We start from the raw sequence: 27,827 nt of genomic DNA, 5'->3' as shown, positions 1-27,827 counted from the left end.
GCGGCACGGCTCCCTGGCCGTACGGGATTTCACCGTGCGGCAGGAACCGTACTGTGTGAAACAGCCCTGAGGCCCACACAGTGTATGTTTTGCAGGCCTCCTCACAGAATCACAAGTGAGATTAGCTCCACCTGTGGATGTTTTTAAATGTGTCAATGAGTAATGAATGCACCTGGCGGGAGACCTGGAAAATGTGCACTGTGTGGGGTCCTGAGGAACAAGTTTGAGAACCCCCTGCAATATGGTAATATATATATATATATATATATATATATATATATATATATATATATATATATATATATATATATATATATATATATATATATATATTTTTTTTTTTTTTTTTTTAAAGGCTCACCATAATTTCACTGTAGCCTTACAATCGGGCAGGGCTGGGCAACACCGGCCCTCCAGATGTTAATGAACTACACATCCCAGGATGCTTTGCATTAGTCTTGCTATGTGGCCATGCTGAAACTGATGCAAGGCATGCTGGGATGTGTAGTTCATCAACATCTGGAGGGCCGGTGTTGCCCAGCCCTGTAATAAAGGAATGGAAAAGTAGTAATAAATGTAGATTTCCAATCAGCAGAAGCAAATGTAGAATATTTAAGAGCTATGAATATAACAAAATAAACATAGGGGTAAATGTACAAAAGCTTCTAAAAATGAAAGTCCATAGCAACCAATCAGATTCTGTCTATAATTTTATAGGATGCAATAGAATATTAATTTTCAGAAGCTTTAGTAAATGTACCCCATAATGTAGTACCGAACATATAAGTGACATAACACAAGGAAGGGGGAAGGAAATGGACAAGGAGATAGCGTTTACATTCTAATGATGTTATCAGTGGGGAAGATTGGGTCTGTAATTAACCAAACACCTCATTAATTAGTTACAAACCAAGCATAGTTGATACAAAATGCAGTGCAGAACAAATGCATGTGTCTGCTTGTTATAAGAAAACAAAATGCTTGCCAATGGTTTTCACAAGCCTGAAGAGTGGCAAAGTTGCTCATAGTAACTATGATGCTTCTACTTATCCATGTAACGTTCTTTATTACTTCTACGTAGGAGCTGACTTATTGGCATGGGCAACTTGTCCTCTCCTCAACTCTTGAGAAAGCTAAATCTGGTCCTCCCTTTTAAATCTGTGAACACATCTGTATGAAACTTAGTGTTCATTCTATCACCCACCATCTTTAAAAACCCATGCAGTTCCTCTTCCCTGCCTGGGGTGTCACTGTCTGCTGTGGTGTTTCTAGCACAGGTCTGGTTTGCATATTAATGCTTATATACAGACCACACTGTGCTAGAAGCACTAAAGCAGACAGTGACACCCCAGGCAGGGAAGAGGATCTGCATGTGTTTTCAAAGATGGCGGGTGATAGAATGAACACTGTTACTTGTGAACAAATCCCTCAACACTGTGCATGTCTTGTATTCGCTTAACTAATGATTTCTGCGCTAACTGTAGTTAACAAGCTTCAAAGCGCAACAGACTCTATTGCTCTACACGGTATTTTATACATACTGGACTGGACTTTATTGGAGTGGTCAGCATCACCCCCAAAAAAGAAAAAAATCCTGGAATATTCTGTATTTTCTAAGAGGTGATCGAGATATATAGCACTTAAAGAATTATAACTATGCCGTCGATTACCAGTTTTGTGCCACAGTACATAGTCTGTGATATAGAACCATTTCATTTGGTTCTGTACACTCTTTAGGAAGCAAAATTCGACCTTTGGATCATCAAATAAATCTGATCTTGTTTTAATGTGGCCGAGAATTTCCTACAGCCATAGGGAACCATGGACCTATATCAGCATGGATCCCTAATTAGAGAATTCACAAATAGAGCAATAATTGAACGACTGTGCATGTACGAGGGGAAATGGCAACTGAAAGTGCGAATGACTGGAGCTTAACTGACAGGAAGCCAGCGTTTGGGGGGGGAGGAAACCTGCCATTTCTTGGGCGTGGTTGACAGAATGCAGGCATTTTTTAGGATGGTCTTTGATGTTCGCACTGACCACTTCCAGCCTGTCTCGGTTGCAGATTAATGGAAGCCTCAGACCTACTCACATTTGCACAGAATGCAAAATCTCTTCAATGTTTTGGGAATTGCGAATAGACCTCATCGGTTAGTGAACCATTCGCAGTTTTGCAAAGGGCATTTTTCACACTGGGTGGCAGCTTTCTTCTTGCAGTCCTCTGCATTTCCCTGATTAGCGATCCATGATGAATTAGGCCCAATGTAAGGAAAGAGGGATCCTTTTCTACTCCCTTTTAGTAGCGCTTTCAATTTTGCAAGTTCTCTATTGCTGCAGGGGGACATAAGTATGTCCACCTCCAATTGAGAAAAAAAATGAAGTATTGCGGGCATATTTTTGGATGATATTTAAAAAAAATCATAAAAAGGAGTATTGATTATCTGAGTGCTCTGCAACACCATCACTGTAGTCGCCACTGGAACTAAAAGTGGCCTGCATGCCTACCGAAGCATGGGTCTCTGGTGAGTCAACCATGCCATATTAAGGCCCCCATACACTAGGCAGACTTATCCTAAGGATGTCTGCTCTGATTTCCCTGGCAGCCCCCCAGGAGGGCTCATGTACAGTTTGGCACGTGTACTCCCAGGGAGCTGCAGGCAGGGGGAGCTGGATGCCTGTGTGGGGGGTGGGGACTGCAGGAGAAAACAAAAAAAACATACAAATGAGTGGGCCGCCACAAATTGGCTGACATAGGTCTCTCAACTAATCAGTGGAGCCTATTCATTTGCATGTTTTTAAGAAAAATGTTAAATTCTCCTGGCGTTGCCCTGCCTGGCTCTCGGCATCCCCTCGCATTGGATGTGATACAGCTAAAAAGCACACACGGTATATCTTATCTTAAGTGCAGCATGTATAATCTCTGGCTCTGATCCGATCCACACGGGAACGCTTATTCTATAGCAGTGGTTTTCAGCCTCAGTCCTCAAGGAGCCCCAACAGTTCACATTTTGCAGGTCTCCACACAGAATCACAGGTGAAGTAATTGGCTCCACCTGTGATCTTTAAAAATGTGTCAGTGACTAATGAAAACGTGCACTGTTGGCGGTCCTTGAGGACCGAGGTTGAGAACCCCTGTTGTATAGGATGTCATACACATGCGATTTGTGCCAATTTCATCTAAATTCTCTGCCCGATCCACTGCAATCAGGTGAAGTTGGGCACAAATCGCGTAGAGTATGGGAGCCTTTATGGTGCCCATAAACGGAGCGATGTGCTCTGTACTATATATGATCTAGTACAGGGGTAGCCAACAACAGTTCATGTTTTCCAGCTCACCTCACAGGTGCACATATTACAGACTGACACATTTTAAAATATCCACAGGTGGAGCTAAATACTTCACTTGTGATTATGTGAGGTGAGCTAGAAAACCTGCACTGTTGGTAGCTCTCGAGGACTGGAGTTGACTACCACTGATCTAGTACAAAAAGTACATGCTGCACTTTTTGTACTGTGTGATGTGATTCACTTCTGTCTGAGGCACCCAGCGTGGATTGCTAGACCCACTTGATGCTGCCCTGTGGCCTAACCCCTGCTGGAAAACACTGACACCTGACCTACCCCATGAGAACAATAGGACACCTCAAGGCGATCAGGGAGTTGAGATACAGTAGGAGCACTACAGGATTTTCCTTTGAGCAAAGATATCGTACATCAGGAAAAGCCACACCAGCCACTTTTCTACTGAACACTGGTGGGTTCCCCATATTCTACCTGAGTTTAGGACAACTATACGTACAGGTTTCTGAATTATGCATATTATTGCTTCACCTCCTAGAGGTACAGATTTATTAAGCCTGGTGAAGTGATAATGTGGCCCGTGACAATACGCCAGCCAGTCAGCTCCTAACTGTAAGTTACAGGCTGGGTTTTACAAAATGTAACTTATGCGTGATCACCTTACACTTTTTATCCCTTCAATAGGTTTAATAAATCTGCTCCTTAGTCTGTTATGTGCAAATTTATTTACTGTCAGAAAATTAGCATCTCATGCGAAGACCAGAACTGGTATGCAAGTCGCCACACTGTACACTGCTGGTACCTTAGGAAAGCTCTGTGCACTTTTGTCCCCCCTGTGTGCACATTCTGCCAGTAGCAACCTACGCAGTGCACCCAAAATATTGTATATTGGATGCTTCCTCCATAGACAGGATATACCAGAGGCGTAACTCTAAAAAGCAATGGAGGCTCCAGCCTCCGGGCTCCAAGCCCTAAAGCAGGCATGTCCAACCTGCGGCCCTCCAGATGTGCTAAAACTACACATCCCAGCATGCATTGCCATCATTCTAGCATTCCCTAATAGCCAAATTGTGGCAAGGCATGCTGGGATGTGTAGTTTTAGCACATCTGGAGGGCCGCAGGTTGGACATGCCTGCCCTAAAGGAACACCTGCATGTAAATCATCATCTGTCCGGCACACCTGTAGTTAATTGACTCTATACCAGGAGCCCTAGTAACATCTGCAATAGAGGACAGGACAGCTCCTACCTGGTACCACTCAGCCCATGCTGCAGCCAGCAATGCTGCTGGACTCTGAGATGATACGCACAGGTGAATGTTGACATACAACCTGTATGAGGTGGTAGACAACAAACTCGAACTTGCCTCTGGGTGTCCATGTCGACTTTTGGGATATAAAGACATAAAAAAATCATCCTGGTTATTGTTGACCTAATGCTTGTGTCGACCTTCAGTGGTTAATCCAATGCATGTCGACCTAATCACCCATACCCTGAATCTTATGTGCAGTTTAATAGTCATGCGACCTAACAGGCCCATATCGGAACAAAGGTGCAGTGTGTATGCACATTCCATCGATAAGCCGGCTGTTCTTGCAATAATTTTCTTACGCGAGTGGATGGGAGAGATCAGACGCTGCAAGTAAGATTGTATAGGTGTGTACACACATATCGGCTGTAGTTTGGGGACATTCAGTCTGGAGTAGTGTCGATCAAACGCTTGAATGAAAATGATATAGGTGTGTAGGGAAACCACTACTTACATCTTTATGCAATTTTTAAAGATTATAGAATAGATTAACAAAAGCTTCTAGAACAGACAAGTTGTGGTGTTGCCCATAGCAAGCTATCAGATTCTAGCTATATACTTTATTACAGTCTACAAAATAATAAGCAAAATGTCATTGGTTGCTATGGACAACACCGCCACATGTCTGTTTTAGAAGCTTTACTAAATCCACATATATACTCTTAATGTGCAACGGTCTTGCTTCAGTACAGCTCGCTAAGCAGCCAGGACGAACGCCCGCCGAGATACAGGTGGACTATTTTGCAGATATGACACCCATCCTGGTGCAGATGTACTAAGCCTCACAGCCTGTAACATGGCAGTTGGCAACTGATGGGATACTTGGGGGGGGGGGGGGGTATTCAGTCTGGGATTCCGACTTCTGGAACGTCCCAACAGTCAGAATCCTTGGCCATTTTTGCTCAACTCATCTAATTCGACAGCCAAAATTCAATGTTCCGATTGTCAAGTGTTGGACAGTGGGCACGTCGGCAAAAACGTCCGTGGATTGTCAAACGGTCTGTGAATTTGACAATCTGGGTCAGTTTCCGACAACCGATCTGACGTTATAAATTGGATTTTTTTTTTCGTAATCTGCATTCCATGCTGTCTGAAACAATCGCATTGAACATGTGGGTGCTGCTGTTTCCCCTAATGTAAATAGCAACCAAGATTGAATACCCCCACCCCCTCTTATTTGTAAACGGTTTGAGGTTATACCCCCTAACCCCAAAGTGGTTTTTATTCTACACCACTGGTCCATTCAAATACAAACTATACAGGGTGTCTGCTCTCTTGAGAACATTGACCTGTTGCTGTCTGCTGTAGGTCTGACATAGCAGGAATATTATATACATGTGTCTGTGCAGAAAGTATAATCCCTTTTTTTTTTTTTTTTTTTACTGGGAGCCAAATGGTATACAAATGGCCCTACTATTTGCACAATTTTGGTGGTGATTACATGGAGTAATAGTAGTAGTAAACTAAGCTGAAATTTGTCAGTACATTCTATTACGGCAAGTCTGACAGCACATTTAGACGGTTCTAACTTAACATCAACAAAAAGAATATTGCGTTGGTCCATGGTGGCTGCGCCACTACCAATTCTTAATGAACTGGTAACCCCATCGCCAAGGGGCCACACCCGATAGCCATGCAATAACAGCCATGGGTGGGGTAGGTTTCTTTCTTTCAGGTTCCCAAGTCTGTATGTGGGTCTCTTTTTTTGGTTCCCAGGCCAGAGCTGTTGCTTTAAATCTTGTATACCCCTTTCAGATAACTATGCCAGGTCGGACCAGGGTCCAGTGCTTTCACAATATATATATATTTTTTTTATTTATTTGCAGTTTCTTATATAGCACAGCAAATGCTGTTGTGCTTTACAATAGGAAACCATAAACGGTGTAGTAACAAACAGACATGGAGGCAAGTTTACAATCTCTAGGGATAATATGAGGGATACATAAGGATGGGATTCCATAGCATGGTAGTCCCGCCAGGTTGCAAGACTGTCCTGATGAGATGCAATTAGATATGAATTGCTACTGGAGATAATGTGGGGGTTTACAGCATATGATATGCTTGCCTGAAGAGGTGAGTTTGGAGGCTAGAGGAGAGTCTTAATGTGCATTGAAGAACAATTCATAGAGTGGGTGCTGACCATAATCCCCGGTTATAAACTTTGGTGCTTTCATACCGCACCTTGACCCGGGTAGACACGTCAGCAGCCCAGCAAATTGCCTGTGGCTGAGGTGCGGTGTAAAAGGGTAATCTTGATCTAAGGGCCAAGCAGTTGTCATCTGCTATCAGTTTAATTATCTCCTCATCTAGGGGTGCCAGAACTTGAGTCGTCTTCTCACAGGATTGAAGAGGGGTCCACCAATGGCCACTCACTATAACGTCATGTATTGGTGTTGTATATTGCATTCCCTATACATGTAATACAGAATGTAAAAGAGTAACCCAATAGGGTAGGGTAATTTACCATGCAGCCCTCCTGCTATTGTGGAACTTCATAGACCAGCAAGCCCTGCAACAGTTTTATTCCAAAACTGTGGCAGATAATGGTAATGTATTTTATTTCAAAGATCGAAAGTGGTCTCTTTTGTAAGACTAAAGGTCTATACACACTAAACGACTATGCCCAGTGTGTATGGACAGCGATGATCACATTCATCGCTGGGGGGAAATCCGCTCCGTGCATACACACTGAGTGGCTTTCCCCCTGCCTGGCGCCGACGGAGGGGGAGGACGGCATTGCATAGCGGAGCTGGTATAACCATCAGATGAATGGCTTTCACGGCAATGTTGCAGGAGCGCGCAGCAGCGCTCACCGCTCATCGCTGGGGCATACACACTGGGCGGCTTTGAGCTGAAAGCCGCTCAAACCTGCAAGAACTTCTTTATGTGAGTGCCTGAGATAGTGTCCATTCTTATTTTCTCTGCCAGGATACCCTTCTATAAACAGTTCTTTAGGCACTTATTATGCCCTTATAATGGGTGCTGGTCGGGATCCCGAATGCTAAAATACTGACGCATGGGTTCCTGACGGCCACCGGATATTCTCCCTCATGGGGGTCCACGACCCCATAGAGGGAGAATAGAATAGGTGGCAAGCGTAGCGAGCGCAATGAGCCCGCAAGGGGCTTTGGGTACTTGTGGATTATCACGGCTCCCACGATGGCCATTGTACATGAAAAAATCGCATTGCATGCGATTTGATCGCATGCGATTTTCACTGAAAAGCATCCAAATGCATTGGAATTAGTATGAAACGTGTTCAATGGCCCCCAAATGGCATTTTTGAGGCTGTACCACCCCCACTATCAACGCAAACCCGAAGCGTGGCGAGGGGCGGCGGTACGCATCCTACGACCTTTTCATACCCCCACTATCCACGTCGGCGTGGAGTTGAGAATAGAAAGTGTGGCGAGGGGACGCGGATACCTTCACAGGTATCCGCGTCCCCTCACTTGCTTCACAGGTGTCCGCGTCCCCTCGCGGGGCTCTCTGCGCTCGCCACGCTTCGGGCTCGCTGCGCTCGCCACACTTTCTATTCTCAACTCCACGCCGACGTGGATAGTGGGGGTATGAAAAGGTCGTAGGACGCGTACCGCCGCCCCTCGCGGGCTCGCTGCGCTTGCCACGCTTCGGGTTCGCGTTGATAGTGGGGGTGGTACAGCCTCAAAAATGCCATTTGGGGGCCATTGGACATGTTTCATACTAATTCCAATGCATTTGGATGCTTTTCAGTGAAAAATCGCATGCGATTTTGACAAAAAAACTGCAAAACCGGCAAAAATCGCATCGCATGCCACTATATATGGTACCAGGCTTTGTTGCGCTTTCTACGCTGTCTGAGTCCGGCCAGTCGGGATCCTGTACCACACCCCCTAATAATACCCTATAAATTGATTGGTGCTATAGTCGCACGGTTACTGGATTCCTAAATTATATATATCCTAAGCAGCCTAAGAAGCACATTCTCTCTCACTCAGCACAAGGTGTGCAATCTCTTGCTCTGCCTTTGTCCTCATGCAGAGACCGTCACACTTGGGGTTCAGTCTCCATGACCGTACTCCCTCATGTTTGGCGGAAACCAGGCCCCCACTCATCACCAGGCCAATACCATCCCTAGAGTGAAGCATGATGTTGGCAGCAGCATGCTGTGGGGATGTTTTTCAGCAACAGGAACTGGGAGACTAGTCAGGATAGAGGGATGGGTGAATGCAGCAATATACAGAGACTTCCTGAATGAAAAGCTGTTCAGGATTGCTCTTTATCTCAGACTGGGGCGATGGTTCATCTTGCAGCAGATGGGGCAATGGTTCATCACTCTTAAGGCCCTTATTCAGATCTGATTGCAGTACAAATTTGTTTGGAAAATGGGCAAAACCATTTGCACTGCAGGTGGGGCAGATGTAACATGTGCAGCTAGAGTTAAATTTTGTGTGGTGTGTTGAAACTGAAATCTAAATGGCAGTGTAAAAATAATGCAGCCAGTATTTACCCTGCACAGAAACAAAATAACTCACACAAATCTAACTCTCTCTGCACATGTTACATCTGCCCCACCTGTAGTGCACATGGTTTTGCCCATTTTCCAAACAAATTTGTACTGCGATCAGACCTGAATAAAGGCCTAAGCATATAGCCAAGATATCGTAGGAGTGGCTCCAACACAACTCTGTGAATGTCCTTGATTGGCCCAGACAGATTCCAGACTTGAACTTTTTCACGTGGTCATTAGGGGGGTGGGGGTGGGTGTGTGTGTGTGTGTGTGTGTGTGTGTGTGTGTGTGTGTGTGTGTGTGTGTGTGTGTTTTTACTGGGGGGAAAAAAATAATTTATTTCATTTTGTAATGCACTGTGGTGAAAGCATTGTGTGCCAGGCTAACACATAAGATATCCTCTGGGCAAGTTATCCAACTGGCAAAGTAAAAGGAAAAAACCTTGCCCCGTTATTCTGAGGCATTCTATAATCTCTATTTTTGAAACTATTGCAGCATTAAGTGACCTGAATAAAAAGACACCCAAAATGTAGGTGCCAGCAAAAATTTATTGGGCACATGACTTTTTTTTGCGGTTTGTGTGGGCTGTTTTTTACCCAGCTCTAAATATAAACTCTTATTTGTGTTAACCCATGCGAAGTATTGAGAAATACCGATACAGATTAATGTTTTTAGCATTCTCATCAGTCACAAATGTTCAAATTTACAATTGGACTACACTGTGTACAATTTTTATATTTTGTTTTTTGGTACCTTTTTGGTAACTTTTCTTTCAAACATGATAACACTGACAATTTAGCAACACTATTGCCATAATGCAAATCTTTCCTGATACGTTTGTGTCATCCCACATGTGATCTGGGGAGCTAAAACCTCCGGTGATTTAATGAAGGTGTTCTGCAGTGTTAAACCAAAAGACCTCCATGTAGCCTTTTCAGATTCTGTTGTGGGATTTTTCATTCTGTAGTGTAGTCAAATGCTGTATACAAACAAACAAAGAATTGGACTGTATTGCAAATTTCCAGAAAGTGCTGCTAGCTTAGCAAAATTTTCTGCCAAAGCATTTCTTCTGAAGACCTCATCTTGATTTATAATCCACCATATGTTAAGTAACTTTCAGAGCTGTCCATCAATCAGAACCACACAAAATACTGTATTTTTAATTTCACTATCATTCATGTGGGGTACTGAGGTCTTATAACCTTGGGGAATAGAGGGTATCCGACAGAAGACAGGCACATAACTTTTTCTTCAACCAGGGTGTGCTGGCTCCTCCCCTCTACTTCCCCTTACTAGCCAGTTTTAGAAAATGTACCCTCAGGAGAGGATGCACAGAGTTTTTCTTCAATTTATTTTAGTTTGTTATTTTTGGGTTGCTGTTTGGGCTTAACAGCTTACCTGCGAGGAGGGAAGCCGGGGGAAGGGACAGTTGCAGGCCTTCAAGGAACCAAACTGATCCCTGCTGCAGGTCCACCGACCTGAGAGGGTGCTGTTACTGCAGCATGCACGCCCCCAGCTGCCGCACACCCCTGGCTCAGCCTGAAACCATTGGTGGTGAGTAATAACCGGGTCCCCTCAGTGGGGTACGCCGGTTTTATGTGCAGCATAATGGCGATGGCGGCGCAGTAGCCCTGCACAGCGATCGCTCGCAGCTGTTTTTACACTGCAGCCAAGCAGACAGACTGGATGCCAGGCATTGCCACTGGACCACCAGGGCATATACCGCTATGTGGGTATTCCTTATTGCAAGGTTTACCAGGCGCCAGTATAAAAATTAGTATAGCCCTGGCGCCATTACAAGGGGTGGGGCTTAGCTCAGAGCGGGACCTGAGCGCGCCTGTACACTGCTTCCTGCTTCTTCTCATGCTGTGGGCGCCATTACAGCAGAGCAGAGATCACTCCTCAGCGCAGCCTTGAAGGGAGAGAGATCAGTCAGCAGAGACAGCAAGTAAAGCGCTTTAAGTGTGCTATAAGCCACTTATAGCAGTACACAGTATTGATCATATTGGTGTCTGTGCATTAAGGCCGGTCTATCTAATCGGTAGACCAGGTTACAGGGTGCTGGTGTCCCCCATATTCCTCAGTTCCCCCACTGCTAGTTAAGCATTTACACACTGTTATATTCATATGTGACTGCACATAGTATATATATTACTGTACATTCAACTGCTTGTGTGATTGCAGTGTGTTTAAGGGGGTGTTATTTTCTCCAGCATGGTGAGAAAAATAACTTGCATGATTTGTAGAAACAAGTTTGCTCCTAGCTCCACATCACAGGTTGCATGTGAGCAATGTATGTCACCACAGCTCAGTAACATGTCTCCGCAGCGCAGTAGTTCGCAGGCTGATACCCAGGAACCCTCATGGGCCACTGGTATGAAAGCCATGTTGGAGAATGTCTCATCACAGCTGGCGACAAATACCTTGCAGACTAAGCAGGTGCAGCAGGATTTAAAAGTGCTTTCAGCAAGGGTGGATATTCTAACACCCATGTCAGGGGTGTCTGGCAAAAGGGCGCTCAATGCCGTTGCACCTGACTCCGATATGGGCGATGGTGACGCAGATGATGTCGTTGATTCACAAGCGTCAGTCTTGCATTCAGGGCACTGAAAACCTTATCCTAGCTGTTAGAGAGGTACTGGATTTGCCTCTAGCAACACCTGTTGAAGGGGACCCATTATTTGTGTCCCATAGGAGACAAGATATTGTCTTTCCTGAACAGTCTGACTTAGAAGATGTGTTCAAAGCTGCCTGGAAAAATCCATAGAAACGCTTCTCCTTATCCAAGCGTTTTAAGTCTGCCTTCCCTTTTGACCACATGGGCAGGAAGGTGTGGGAGGAGCCCCCTATAGTGGATGCTTCGGTGTCCCGCCTTTCTAAAAAGGTTGTGCTCCCAGTCCCAGGTACTTCAACCTTAAAAGATGCGGACGATAGAAAACTAGATGGCACAGTAAAGGCTATGTATCCAGCCAGTGGAGCTTCACAACGCCCTGTGCGTGCTAGTTGCTGGATGGCAAAAGCTATCTTTACATGGGCAGGCCAGATACAAGAAGGCCTGCTGGGTGACATGGATGTACCTACTGTGGCTGAAAAGCTACATCACATCCAGGACACGGCAAAAATGATATGCGAAGCACAAAAGGAGCTAAGTGCCATTAATGCCCGTAACTCGGCCGTGTCGGCCCGCAGGGCCCTGTGGCTGCGGCAGTGGGTCGCTGACGCAGACTCCAAACGCAGCGTGGAAAGCCTCCCCTTCTCAGGGGACAGACTTTTTGGGAGTGAATTGGATGATTTAATATCAAAAGCTACAGCTGGTAAGTCCACCTTCCTCCCGTCATCCTCCACTCCGGTGAGACGACCTTTTACAGGGGTTTCCAGCAGTCCTTTCGGACCTGTAAATTTAGGCCCAAGGCCAGGGGAGGCTCCAACGCCAATAGAGGCGCTAGAGGTAAGCCAAGAAAGGCTGCGACTGCTGCTACAAGAGACCGTAGCACAGGTGCAGCTACCCCTAAGCCCGCCGCATGACTGGCTCCTCCCACCTCGGGATACTCTCGTGGTGGGGGCCAGACTGAAGTTTTTCAGTCACGTGTGGGATGCATCCTCCCTCGACCCTTGGGTCAGGGCTATTCATTCACATGGTTACAAGCTGGAGTTCGAAAGACCGCCCCCTCAAAGATACTTCAGGTCGGGACTCCCAGCAGTAGCGGAGGATCGCAGTGTCCTCAGACGCGCTGTACAGAAGTTGGTGCTAGCACAGGTTATCATACCAGTGCCCCCTTCAGAAAGGAACAAGGGTTACTTTTCCAACTTATTTATGGTTCCAAAACCAGACGGGTCAGTTCGAACCATCCTAAACTTAAAGTCCCTGAACCCCTATCTGAGGGTGTTCAAATTCCAGATGGAATCCCTGAGGGCAGTGATTGCAGGACTGGTAGAAGGAGAACACCTAGCGTCCATTGATACCGTCCATTCGTATACCGGTGAGGGAGCCACACCAGGCCTTCCTGAGGTTTGCAATCCTGGACAAACAATTTAAATTCCAAGCCCTACCGTTTGGACTTTCGACGGCCCCGCGAGTCTTCACCAAAGTGATGGCGGAGATGATGTCCCTGTTAAGGACTCATGGGATAAACATTATCCCATACTTGGGCGACCTGCTGTTAAAGGCGGAGTCAGTGTCCAAGTTGCCGAGGGCCATAGAGACGACCAGACTCCTTCTGTCCAATCATGGATGGGTACTGAATATACCAAAATCTTCACTGATACCATCCCAATGTCTCCAGTTCTTGGGGATGGTTTTGGACACAGTGGAAAGAAGGGTGTTTCTCCCATTGGAGAAAATTACTGCACTACAACAACTGCTGCTGGAAGTGCTGGCTTCGGAGAGAGTCTCGGTCTACATCTGCATCAGGCTGATGGGAACTATGGTAGCCTCATTCGAGGCCCTTCAGTTCGGGAGATTCCACTCGAGAACATTCCAGTGGGACCTATTGAGCAAGTGGTCGGGCTCACACATCCACATGCACAGGATGATTCGCTTGTCTCATCCTGTGCATGTGGCACAGACAGTCCCTGCAGTGGTGGCTACATACGCCAAATCTCCTTGCAGGGAGACTCTTCTGGATCCAGGACTGGATATTACTAACCACAGATGCCAGCCTACAAGGCTGGGGGGCAGTAACCCAGGGGATGCGATTCCAAGGCCGATGGACATCCCTGGAAGCACCGCTCCATATAAACAACTTGGCGCTAAGAGCTGTCTACTATGCTCTTCTGGGGGCTCATTCCCTCCTGGAACATCAGGCGATACAAGTCCAGTCGGACAATGCAACGACAGTTGCTTACATAAATCACCAGGGAGGTACGAAGAGCAGAGATGCATGCAGTGGCAATCTCTGCCATATTCATTCCTGGGGTGGACAACTGGGAGGCGGACTTCCTAAGTCGTCATGAATTTCACCCCGGGGAATGGGGATTACATCCTCAGGTGTTCGGAAGCATTGTAGATCTGTGGGGGCTCCCACAAATAGACTTGATGGCCTCAAGGACCAACCACAAGGTGGAAAGGTATTGCTCAAGGACAAGGGATCCTCAAGCAGAGGCAACAGATGCTTTGACCACAGTGGTCATACGAACTGGTGTACCTGTTCCTGCCCCTTCCCCTCCTGGGGAGAGTGTTGCAGAGGATCAGACATCAAAGGGTGCAGGCAATCCTAATAGCACCGGATTGGCCCCGGAGAGCATGGTACGCAAGTCTGCAAAACATGCTGGTAGAAGAACCGTTGCGGCTGCCTCTAAGAAGAGCTCTTCTGGAACAAGGCCCCTTCATCTATCAGGGACTCCAGCCCTAATTGGGACCAATTGGAAGGACAGTGCAGGTCTAATCCAACCATCTTTTTCCCTGGGACTGCCCCATACACGTGAGATCTGGTACCATTCGTTTTTAAACCAACATTTTTTATATATTTTTTGTCTATTCAATTATATGTTTATAATATGCTATACCCTAATTGGTATTAATAAATAAGTGTATTTTACCCTTTAATCTTGATTCACTCATTTAAATTTGAGCGCTGCTATAACCTTGTGTTTTTTTCTTGCTATCCCATTGCGGGGACTGACCCTCCCCCCAACATAGCAGCAGCTAACATTGATTAGCAGTTCATAAACAAGCGCTCCCAGGGACAACACTTAAGGTGCGTACACACGGGGGAGATATATTGCTAGCAATATATTGCTGAGCAATATATTGCTCAGTGTCTTTTTCAACAAGCGACCAGAGATGGTCGCTGTTGAAAACGAACCTCTGCTGTGGGTGCCGCAGAGGTAATTAGCTGGTCGCAGGAGCAAGCTCCTGCGACCAGCGATTACAATGGGGCAGAAAACGGGAGCGCGCACCCGGAAATTTATCGCCGGGGCACACTCCCAATCACTGGCAATATGGTCGCCTGCGACTAGGGAAGCCAATCCCGGGGCATTTTTTCAATCCCGGTATTCGGGATTGAAAAATGCTCATTCCCGGGATCCCGGGATTGGGTGGGCACGCTGTCCGGCACGGCATTACAATGCCGGGTGCGTCCTCTGCCTGCGCAGCGTGACCCCTGATCTCACCCTGAGAGGTCACGCTGCACACAGTGCTGCCGGGAGAAGTCGGGCAGCGTCTGAGCGATGCTCAGACGCTGCCTGGCATTAGACTGCGCGCATGCGCAGTCTAATCCCGAAATCCCGGGATTGGAAACTCCAATCCCGGGATTGAAATCCCGGCATTTTGGGGGCCAAATCCCGGGATCCCGCCGATCCCGATCCCGGGATTGGCCACCCTACCTGCGACCATATTCCCAGCGATTATAGCACCTATCTCCCCCGTGTGTACACAGCATTAGTGTTGACCCTTCTTTTCTTCCCTTCATCTATCGGGACTTAGGGTGTCTTAATTTAACGGCCTAGAAGTTGAGCGGGACATCTTAGCTCTAAAGGGATTTTATTCCTCAGTCATAAACAGCATGACCCGGGCCAGGAAGACAGTGACGGCCTCGCACTACCATAAGATTTGGTGAAGATATGTGTCTTGGTGCGAGCACATGAGTTTTCCGCCACCGGACTTTAAATTGGACAGTTTTCTGCATTTCTTGCAGGTGGTCCTTGATAAGGGACTCCGGCTGGGGTCTTTAAAAGTCCAAGTGTCGGCCCTCTCTATCTTTTTAAAGAAAAAGTTAGCGGTTTATCCTGAAGTCAAGACCTTCTTGCAAGGAGTCTTAAGAATACAGCCTCCATTTGTAGCGCCGACTGCGCCTTGGGACCTGGACATAGTCCTGACGTACCTTCAGTAATCCTGGTTTGAACCGATGGACACCATTTACCTGAAATTCCTCACATGGAAGACTGTGACGCTACTGGCTCTGGATTCGACCAGAAGAGTTTCTGAGCTTAGTGCTCTCTTCTTGTAAGAGTACATACCTGATCTTCCATCAGGACAGGGTGGAACTTAGGACATGACAGTAGTTCCTGCCGAAAGTGGTCTCGGCGTTCCATATGAATCAGCCGATTGTGGTGCCTTCTCGTTCAGGACATCAAGATATCCCTGAGTCACTTGATGTGGTTAGGATCTTGCAGATCTATGTCAAGAGAACATCACCGGTCCGTAAGACAGAGTGTATTTTTGTGCTGTATGATGCACACAAGAAAGGCTGCCCGGCATCAAAGCAATTGATTGCTAGATGGAGTTGTTCCAATATACAGCAAGCTTATGTGGCAGTCCATTTGACTGGAGTGAGAGCTCACTCCATTAGAGCCGTGGGCGCATCCTGGGTCAGCTATGTTGAGCTGCCACCTGGTCAGGTCAACATACCTTCGTCAAGTTTTATAAATTTGACACTATGACCAAGGATGATACCCAGTTTGGTCAGGCAGTGTTGCAACAAGCTCCGCACGTTCCCGCCCTTTCTGGAAGCGATGGGACCTCCCCAAGGTTATGAGACCTCAGTACCCCATATGAATGATAGTGAAAATAGGATTTTAATACCTACCGATAAATCCTTTTCCCGGAGTTCATATGGGTTACTGAGTGCCCGCCTCAGTGCGGTGCTTTGATTGCACATATAACACAATGACGGGGTTAACTAAGTTTAGTTCATAGTGTTGTGGTTGTTTGTTGTGGTGTGCTGGTGCGAATCTCACCAAATTACCTTTTAATGCTAATTCCTACCTCACATACGTTATCCTTCCTTCTTAACTGGCTAGTAAGGGGAAGTAGAGGGGAGGAGCCAACACACCCTGGTTGAAGAAAAAATTATGTGCCTGTCTCCTGTCGGATACCCTCTATTCCCCAAGGTTATAAGACCTCAGTACCCCATATGAACTCCATTAAAATCCTATTCTATTTTCTCTCCTGAATATAATAAGCCCACAAGCAAATGTCAGGGTTATAAGCTCAACTGCTTATACCCCCCAGTTTATCTGCATAACTTTGCAAAAGGTTTTGCACCACCCTTGGAAAGATTTTAGCTGAGTCTAAAGGCCCATACACACTGGGCGACTTTGAGCTGAAAGTCGCTCAAACCAGCAGGTTTTAGCGGCTTTCAGCTCAAAGCCGCCCAGTGTGTATGCCCCAGTGGTGAGCGCTCCTGCATCATTGCCAGGAACGCCACTCATCTGCTGGTTATATCAGCAGTTGAGTGTCTTTGAGGACGGCTTTGCATAGCACTGCGCTATACAAAACCGTCCTCCCCCCTCCGTCTGTGCCGGGCAGGGGGAAAGCCGCTCAGTGTGTATGCACTGAGCGGCTTCCGCTCCCCCCCACCCCCAGCAATGCATGCGATCATCGCTGTCCATACATTGTGGGTGTAGTCGCCCTGTGTGTAGGCACCGTGCCCGAAGCATGGCGAGCGCAGCGGTGCACTTTTACCTGTGTCTATGTCGACATTCATGTCAAACTGAAACCCCCATGTTGACTTTGCCCATGTCGACCTAATGCTTGCATCGACCTAATGACCTGTTGACCTAGACCCATGTCAACCTTTCCCCATGTTGACCTAATGGTGTCAACCCAATGCTTGTTGACCTAATTGCTGTAGACCAAATGATCCATACCAGTTTGCACACTGCTTTTGGAGTGATTTTTGCCCAGCTGTCTTGCAGATCTTCTTCAGGTTGATTGCTTGTGGACTGCAATTTTCAAATGGCGCCATAGCCTCTCAATTGTATTGAGATCTGGACTTTGACTTGGGTATTGTAGAACATACACCATTGTGTCCAACCATTCCAGCTTTGCTTTTGGCCTTTTGATTGGGATCATTGTTGTACTTTTCTCGTTGTTATACAGTATTTGTCGATTTTTAAAACAAAAGCTATCAAGTGGATTACCAAAGAGAAATAACTTCTTTGGTGGGATGTGCTAAAGCTGGCCATACACTAATGCAATTTTGGCCACATTTGACCTGATTCAGATGGTTCGGGCTGGGTAATTGCTTAATAAAAACCAAATCGCATGTGTTTGACATCCGATTCGATGCACTGTCCCTCCCCGCAGTGGGGAACGGGAGCATATATGATCTATCCTCTGCAAAAGGACCGCATACAATAGATCAGAAGTTGCATCATGCCTGTCGCAAACAGAATCTGAATAATTATGAAAATAGATTTGCCTAGAAGTGACTAAATGTTAGGTTTCTGGATTAAAATCTCTATAAATGCGTTTACTCTGTGCTGTGCATGTATTCAGTTATTTTTAGTGCCTATTAAGGGCAACAGTGACTTTAAAGATTTGTAGTCGAAGGAAGAAATCAATTTTGGGATTTCCTTACATATATTTTTACAAAGGTCATGGCAGGACTTCTAAGTTCTAATGATTGTTCCCTATTTGGAAAAATTATTTTCAGATCAGTCCCTTTTTTTTTTTTTTTTTTTTTTTTTTAGATCTTTTAAGTTCCTCTTTCGCAAGAGGTAGCAGACCATGTCTGAAAACTAGAACAGAAGCCGGAGTACCCCTCAGGTGTGGATGGTAATTACTATGGATGCCTCCAGTCTTCGGGGATGGGGTGCAGTCCTATTCATCATCTAAAACAGTGGTTCTCACCCTCGGCCCTCAGGACCCCTCAACAGTACACTTTTTCCAGGTCACCCTGCAGGTGCACAGGGGCACTCATTATTCACTGACACATTTTAAAAGATCCACAGGTGTGGCTTGTGATTCTGTGTGGATACCTGGAAAACGTAAACTGTTGGGGGGGGTTCTGAGGACAGAGGTTGAGAACCACTGATCTACAGTACAAGGACTTTGGTCCAGAGGGGAAAAAACTCTTCCAATCAATATCTGGGAAATAAGAGTGTTGCTGAGCGTATTGCGCAAAGCTTGGCCACTGTTTTAGGTCAGGCCTACCAGAGTCCAGTCAGACAGAAACATAATTTCAGATTTCGTCTTGGGCAGAGATTCATCCAAGAGCATGGTCTCTGCACTCGGCTGTCTTAAGCAGTCTGATTAAACAGTGATGTTAACAGTAGATGAGTTGAATGGCTTCCTAGTACAACACAACTGCCTGCTTATATTGAAAAACAGGGGCCCTTATTCCGATCTAAGCGGTAACGGCCGCTTGCGGCCGTTCCGCCGATGTTTTCGCTCTGCGCATGTGCAGAGGGCACTCTGCGCATGTGCAGGCGAAATCGCCGCACAATTTTTTTTACCGCCGCAAAGGGGGTGGATAGGGGCGTGAGGGGCTACTTAGCCTCATTTCCCTATGCATACGCCCCGCGTTTCATGGGCGTTCCCATGCAAACGCGGGGCGTACGCATGGTAATGAGGCTGTGACGCATGTGTTGGGGGCGGGCATCTGACATCGCCGGATGTCAGCTGCCCGCCCCCATACATGCTTTCGCACGGACAAGTGTCCGTGAGGTCTATGGTTGCGGGAGCTGGTGGAGCGTGCGGCCCTGCCTTCGATGGTCGGCGACCATCGAATGCAGGGGGCTGCTCCAAGATGGTGGAGGCGTATCCCCCGCCATTTTCATGCGGACCGCCACATGTCCGCGTACGGACGGCCGTGGCGATCCGTATGGAAGGCGGGGATTCGCCTGCACGGTCGGAGCCGCATATGCGGCTCCGGCCGCACCAAGCAGAATAAGGGCCAGAGACCCATTGCCTTTTTTTAATAGATGCCATTGTAGCACTGGGTGTTCCACTTGGCTTACATATTCCCTCCCATTGCGATACTTTCTTGATTACTCAAAAAAAGGAAGCAATTCCAGTGATACTAGTAGTCCCTAGGCTTTGAAACTATTAAACATATAATTAGTTTCAGGGATCATGAATCTGCTTCACAACAATCTTCTGTCACAGGGCCTGGGGGGTGGGGGGGTATATTGATTGTCTAAAATGAATAGCAAGACTGTATAGAAGAAAGGGATTTCTGATCATTCAAACTATTATTAGAGCCAGGGAGAATGTGTCTTAAAACCGTTATCATAGGGTTGGCAAGAATTATTTTGCCTGTTGTGATTCATTTATTTCTGGTCTAGGTGTGTGTGTGTGTGTGTGTGTGTGTGTATGTATGTGTGTGTATATATATATATATATATATATATATATATATATATATATATATATATATATATATATATATATATATATATATATATATATATATATATATAATTTCATAGAAGGGATGTTCTACATCCAGTCACCATATCTGCACTCCGTAGAGCAAGAGTAATAGTGTGTGAATTGGACATTTGTTTTATTTAAGAAATACCAGCTAGAAAGGTATCTGAATTAGGGATACATGAAGACGGCAGAGTCTGCTTTTCATCGTAATCAGTCAATAGAAGTTATAAATCATGGGTCCTCAAACTGCGGCCCTCCAGATGTTGTGAAACTACAAATCCCAGCATGCATTGCCATAGTTTTAACACTCCCTTATAGCAAAACTGTGGCAAGGCATGCTGGGATTTGTAGTTTCACAACATCTGGAGGGCCGCAGTTTGAGGACCCATGTTATAAATAGTGTGGGATCTAATTTTGAATCAAAAGGACCTACTTTTGTTTTTGACCGTAAATTGTAGTGATAAATAATATCTGCATATAAGATCACTATATACTGTGAAAAATCTACCCAACTATTGTAGGATATCTTGTTCCTTGAAGCCCATGGTGTCGCACTGGGACCATGGTATAGTTTAAGTCCACTGACCGAGCACCAAGGAGTTAAATTCTTGAGTGCAGTGGGAGAGGCTCCTCCCCTATACCCAGCCTGCCCCAGCCCAGCCAATTTTTTTACTTGTGCCTCAGGAAAGGGCACCCTTTTAGGAAAATAGAATTCCTTTTATTTGTCTCACAATGGAAAAATTTTCAATCGTTACAGCAAGGTTCAAGTACAGATAAGAGTAATAGCATAATAACAACACCCATAATAAGATAAGATCCAAACAATATAACTCAAGAATCTAGGAACATGCAGGTCTTCTTCAGAACATGACAGTTGTACATTCTAATTGCAGCCGGAAGGAACGATCTGCGATATCTCTCCGTTGAGCATCGAGATTTAACTTTTATTTACTTTTTTATTTATTTTTTATTTGTTCTTCATCCAATAAGGGACACTAGAGGCTTATGACCGTGGGTATAGTTGGGTGGATAAGTGGAGCTGGCACTTTAAATTTAGAGTTACTGGCTTCGCCTCTATACCCCCCTCCAGAGATTTAACAGGTGTCTGCGCTTTATATTCTATATATTGCTAATTAGGGCAGGTGTGGCTGCTTCCTTATGGCCTTCACTCCCACTTCAGTGTATTTTATTAAGCTTCTGTTTATGTTGTACCGGTTATTGTGTGTAAGTGGTTATCAGAACAGCATCTAGCTGCATGAAAAAGGTGTAATTAAAGTTATACAGATGGTTACATGGTCTGTGACCCAGGGGATTCTGCTTCAGAGACCACCTCCTGTGCAAGACCCAGCTCTAGTCTGGGAGTTTTTTCCATCTCAGGTGACTGTACCAATATCTGCAAGTATCCCTCTTTTTATGGTAGCTACGCTCGACACACTTTTTTATACTCCCACCATGTCCTAGTGCATGAAATTCCGCCTGCCGGGTCAAAAAAAACATGAAAAACACAATGTCAACCTTTTTACTGTTAACCTTGCTCATGTGGACCCAATGCTTGTGTTGACCTAACCCCATGTTGGCCTTCAGGTGTGTCAACCTTGATGCATGTCGACCTTCCCCTTCTCCACCTAGTGACCATATCCCCTTGCCGTTGGGGGTTACCCATATTTCCAGATTGTCTGTTAGTCCAGTGGGGTGGTGGGGGGGGGGTTAGTGACACGATATTAAAGGAGGAGATGCATGTGCTGCGTGTTGCAGTGGAGGGGGGCAGCATTAAAAGCATCCCAGGCTCACCGCACATTAGGAGCTACTGTTGCCTCTACTTAGAGACTGCTGAACTGCAAGCTCCGATTGGCTCGTGAGCAAGGTCACATTTTTAAATGGTACTCTTTACTTAGAAGGGCGCCCACGATTTTGATCGTGGGCATCGTTAGTAAAAAATCTCGGGCATTGAATGCACTAAAAAATCGGGTGCGATCAACCGACGAGATGCCCGAGATTTCCCATAGGGAACAATGTTAAATGTCTCAATTGACCCAATTTTCCTGTTCAATGCATCAATTGACCCGATTTTTCCATAGGAAACAATGTTAAATGGGCCACAGAGGCCAAATAGGCACCCTGAAGTGTATAATGGCCACCCGAATTGTTAACGCCACCCCACGATCGTCAACCCGATGCGTGGCGAGCGCAGCGGTACGCGTCCTACGACCTTTTCATACCCCCACTATCCACGTCGGCGTGGAGTTGAGAATAGAAAGTGTGGCGAGCGCAGCGAGCCCGAAGCGTGGCGAGCCCCGCGAGGGAACGCGGGCAGCTGTGAAGCCCGCGAGGGGACGCGGATACCTGTGAAGGTATCCGCGGGGCTCGCTGCGCTCGCCACGCTTCGGGCTCGCTGCGCTCGCCACACTTTCTATTCTCAACTCCACGCCGACGTGGATAGTGGGGGTATGAAAAGGTCGTAGGACGCGTACCGCCGCCCCTCGCGGGCTCGCTGCGCTCGCCACGCTTCGGGTTGACGTTGATCGTGGGGTGGCGTTAACAATTCGGGTGGCCATTATTCACTTCAGGGTGCCTATTTGGCCTCTGTGGCCCATTTAACATTGTTTCCTATGGAAAAATTGGGTCAATTGAGGCATTGAACAGGAAAATCGGGTCAATTGAGACATTTAACATTGTTCCCTATGGGAAATCTCGGGCATCTCGTCTGTCGCATCGCACCTGATTTTTTAGTGCATTCAATGCCCGAGATGGGCGCCCTTCTAAGTAAAGAGTACCTTTTAAATATCTGAGGACCTGCTCTAATACAGCCAGGAGTCCTCCACTCTGCCCACCTGTTGGCCATGGGGAATCCCGGGCGGCAGGATGCACCTTTTTATAAGAAGCAGAGTGTTAAGCCCTTCCCTAAACTACATTTCATCAGGTCTCGAGATTCAGGATGCAGTCTCTCTCTACAGTCTAGTGTTCCCGCTAGGCTGTTTTAGCGGGGCGCTGCGCCCTGCCCGATTTTTAAAGGTCAAAATGCGCCCTGCTCCTCTAGCAGTGCCCCGCTAAAACAGCCTGCTGCCTGTCCTGCCGGAGTGCACCGGTGAAGCCCAGCGCCACCATAGACGGCGGTGCACGGCGCTTTCCCGGCAGCTCGGGGACGTCGTCACGGCCGGGCACGCCCCCTTCGGTGCCGCGCCGGCCCAGGCACGCCCCCATTTGTGCCGCGCCGGCCCCGGCACGCCCCCATTTGTGATGCGGCGGCCTGGACACGCCCCCATATGTGCCGTCCATGTGCCTGGTCCGCCCCCTCCAGCGCCCTGCCCCGTTTGGTTCCTAGAAGGAACACTACAGTCTATACTAAAAGTCCTCCAGAGGGACAATTTCATGGCCCTCCAGACCACTGCAACTTCTCCGGAACTGGAATCGCTCTCATCTTTGTCTAAATAACTCATCCTTTCCATGGACACTTTCCTCTTTTGTGCTGGCTTCAGACATTATACCTAAACAGGGGTCAAGATTTCCTCAACCTGTAATGAGTCATCCTCACAATGGATGCCATCCCCTGGAGCTGAGGAGCGGTCACTGCATGTCCCTCTTTTCAGGTTCATTGGACAGCTGAAGAGCCAAAACTTTCAGTGTGCTAGCCCTGAGAGGTTCTCTAACTAGCTTTCAGTCAGGCAGAGCTTTGCTTCAAAATTGTACAGCAAAGGTCCAGTCCTACAAAGTCTAGTCTATATCAACCATCAGGATGACACCCGCAGTCATGCAGCCATTTAAAATCTGACCCACTTTTTGAGATGGGCAGTGCAGTTTTTATCAGTATTATCCTTTGTTTACATTCTGATGCTTCAAACTTGGGAGGCTGACTTCCTCAGCAGGCAGGATGTCCGTATGGCCGAGTTGCCTTTCCACCTGGAGGTCTTCCAGCAGCTGGTGTTTTGCTGGAGTTGTCCTCAGAATGTCCTATTTGCCTCTCCCCACAATCACAAACTTCCTCGCTATGGAGTGATGACCAGAGGTCCAGGGACATTTCTAGTCATTGCCATGGTGGCCTTACTGTACGGTGTATGTTTTTCGTCAGATAGCTCTGTTAAAGTGAGTTCTTGCAAGCGGCAGTTTGAGGACGTTATGCCCATTCCCATTGCCCCAAACTGGACAAAAAAGGCTTGGTTTGCAGATCTGCTCAGCCTGTCAATTGATTCCCTGTCGGAACTTCCTCTATGACCAGATCTTTTTACTCTGCACCTTCATTGTCTGGTATTGACACATTGGCTATTGAAAAGTTGATCCTAAAAGCCAGGGGCTTCCTGACCAGGTTATCAAGCCTTGAAAATTATTCTTTATCTAGACTATTAACTTTCCTTCAGTCTGGGTTGGAATCAGGCTTCACTCAAATCTAGGTTTTTATTATTATTATATTTATAAGGCGCCACAAGTGTTTCGCAGCGCTGTACAAAGGAACAATACAGGGAGACAAAGCTTGGCATAACATTGAATAAATAACAAAAATACAGTACAAATAAAGAGCGCCACAGATCAACTAGAGGCTAGATGCCAATGATGGAGATGTGTATGCGGACAAAGATGGTCACTGAGTGTTGGAGTATAGGAGAGCTGTGAGTGAAATGTGAAGAGAAATGGGCTTTGACAACAGGAGGGAAGAGGGCCCTGCTCAGAGGAGCTTACAATCTAGTAGGAAGGGGAGACAGACAGATTACAAGAGGTGCACGCGAGTGGGTGGTGGTTAGATAGCAGGATGTAAAAAGGCAAGGGGTCGGAGAACCAGCTCGTTTATGCAGTGGAAGGGTATTGATTTGATGAATAGGTGAGTTTTCAGTGCCCGTTTGAAGCTTTGGAAGGTCGGGGAGAGTCTAATGGAGTGAGGGAGTGCGTTCCCCTGAAGGGGTGCAGCACGGGCAAAGTCCTGTACTCTAGCATGGGAAGCCGTGATCAGGGTGGAGGAGAGACTACAGTCGTCAGCCGACCGTAGAGGGCGGGAGGGTGTATGAATGGAGATGAGGTTAGAGATATATGGAGCAATGGAATTAGAGATGGCCCTGTATGTGAGTGTGAGGTGTTTGAAGAGGATTCTGTAGGGGAATGGAAGCCAGTGCAGATTTTGTTGAAGGGGAGTGGCAGAATTAGAGCGGCGGGAGAGGAAGATAAGCCTGACTGCAGCATTGAGGACAGATTGGAGAGGAGCCAGTTGGGATTGCGCGAGGCCGGTGAGGAGAACCTGAAGGTTTTGGCCCCCTTCTACTGTGAACTTTTTTACAGGGGGGTTCCAGATCCAACCAACTTTATTTTTTTTTGTTTGTTTCAAATGTACACCCTGGATCTAATTGTGGTTCTCGGGGCTCTGCAAAAGCCATGTTTGAGCATTTGGATGTTATTTCTCTCCATTGGCTGACATTTCTTGTTGGCTATTAACTCTGCTCGCCAGGTTTCGGACTTAGGAGCCCTATCTCACGGACTGTGCAATGCGTTATACTCATCGGATTACCATCCCAAGTTACTATCCTCTTTTTAAATTAACCAGGAGATAGTTCCCTCCTTTTCTCCTGCTCTTTTGACAATGATGTCACTATACTGACTCTGGATTTTGTTTGTCCTTTGCACACGTCCAAGGTACAGGGCCTTTTCGCAAGTTATGACCGCAAGAAATGAGGATGGGCAACCTCTAAACAGACTAACATGTTTGATCTTTGTGCCCATCTTTTAAGCTTATTTGATAAGCTGGATCTGGCATCTGTCAGGGCCCATTCCTCTTAGTCAGTAGTGGCATCTTGGCAGCAGGTTGAAGGGCTTCTTCTGAAGAGCAGGTTTGCTGAGCAGCCACGTGGTCCCATTCTCATACTTTAATCAGATTCTATAGATGTGACTACTTCGGCTGTGCTGATTTGCTGGCAAAGGGCCAGCTCAGGATTGTTCACAGCCTTGAGAGACTGCTGTGGCCCATCCTATGGTCTCAGCGTGAGGCCATGACCTGAAGGGGGAAAATAGTGTTTTTGGTCTTACCTGTTTAAATACCCTGGGTACCCACCTCTATACACCTATGTAGATATTCCTTTGAAAACCAACCAGACCTTTGCAGCTAGAGTAGTCGTTTACCACATTAACACTGTATAGAGGATATTTATGATTAATTTAATGTTATTTGTTAAATACAGTGCTTTTCTTTAAAAAAAATAAGGAAGTTTCTAATTAACTTTTTTTTTTATTATTTCTTTTAGACAGAAAGAAAATCACCTGTATTATTCAGAAAATGGTGTAAATGGTTTTGTATGTTTCAGCCATTATATTGCCATTGTTTTGAGATACTGTACATCATTACATTATTTTTTTTTCCTTTTTATACATTAGCGCAGTGGTTCCCAATCTTTTTGAATCACGGAACCCTATCAAAAAATTTTCACAGCACAAGCCAAAAAAAAATTAATTAGGTTGGGTTTATCAGCAATTTTTTGGGTCAGTTATGTGGTAAAGGGCAGGATTTTTTTCTGTTTTTACACATTTTATTATTGGCATCCACCAGCACTGGTTTTACCCATAAATAATTAACCATAAATAATTTGAATTGCTCCTGGAACACCAACCCAGGGCACCCCTGCAAGTGTCCTGAGGCACCCCAGAGAGCCACGGCACACAGTTTGGGAACCACTGCATTAGGGACTTTTCTGGGCGAGCATGATGCCTGAGACCAGGACATTGGAGAATTAAGAGAACTCCAACAAAATTTGAAAGTATTATTTTTTTCTTAGCGAAATTCACACAATTCAATGTACATGATTTGGATCAGAATAACTTACCTCATTGCCCCAAATACACCATATGCAAATGCCTCTCTGCTCTGGTGTGGCAAGTAGCTTGGGAAATTCCTGGTAACATTTTAATTTCAGTTTAGGGTGGAATTCTTAGTGGTCTTTACTTTTTGTGTGTATAGATATAGATGTAGCGCCCCTCTTCCTTGCAGTGGCTGGCGATTCCACCAGCCGTGGGAAGGGTCCGCGTGTGCACGAGACGCTTGCGTGCCCCGTTCTGACTGAGCTCCTCACCGCCGCCCCGAACCTGCCCATCTCCCTGAAGTGGAGACGGTCAGGGTCACGCCACCGGGTGACTGGGACACACGTGCGTGTGAGACGCACACGCTTCCCAGTCTGATGGAGTCCCTCTCCACCAGCGGTGATGTCTTGGTGAGTGCTGAGAGTGAATGAGAGGGGCTCCATCTGTATATGTATTTGTGTGTATATGTATGTTAAAAAAAATATCTATCTATCTATGTAACCCCAATATTCCACCTCGCGCTCTATATACAATTCTATATACAATTAAATTAACCTTATTTTTCAAAAAGGTTGGCAGCCTTTACCACAATGTCCCCAGAGGGTTAAGGGACCCTAACAACCATATAACACCCAGTTGTGGAATGGCGTCTTAATTTAATAAAAGTCCCTAAATATGGTGATCCAATCTCCAGTGAAGCACTCAAAGCAGTTCTTTCGATATCTTTATTTTCAGAAAGTTGTTCCAGACACAAATAATGATGTATAGAAACGTCCCAACGCGTTTCGTCTTAAACAGATCAGGGGAACAGTTTTGTGTCTACAAATACAAACATTACTTTAAAATCATATTTGCTTTACA

The 27,827-nt window shown here is 46.2% G+C and overlaps 1 protein-coding gene across 2 annotated transcripts in view; it reads left to right on the top strand.

The window, feature by feature from the left end:
• The window catches only part of PURG (purine rich element binding protein G), a 32,519-nt gene that overhangs the window by 1,450 nt on the left and 3,242 nt on the right, over nucleotides 1-27,827 (top strand). The window contains exon 1 of one of the 2 annotated variants that reach the window (XM_083175094.1): nucleotides 26,447-26,465. The exons of the other annotated variant lie outside the window; for it this stretch is intronic. The gene's annotated coding sequence lies outside the window, so the exon portion shown is untranslated. Of the gene's footprint in view, nucleotides 1-26,446; nucleotides 26,466-27,827 lie in introns of those variants that run through there. 2 annotated transcript variants of the gene reach the window in all.

Source organism: Crinia signifera, chromosome 1 (genome assembly GCF_055691185.1).
Source record: "Crinia signifera chromosome 1, ASM5569118v1, whole genome shotgun sequence".
NCBI classification, from domain to species: Eukaryota; Metazoa; Chordata; class Amphibia; order Anura; family Myobatrachidae; genus Crinia; species Crinia signifera.
This window is presented reverse-complemented; position numbering and strand designations above follow the sequence as displayed.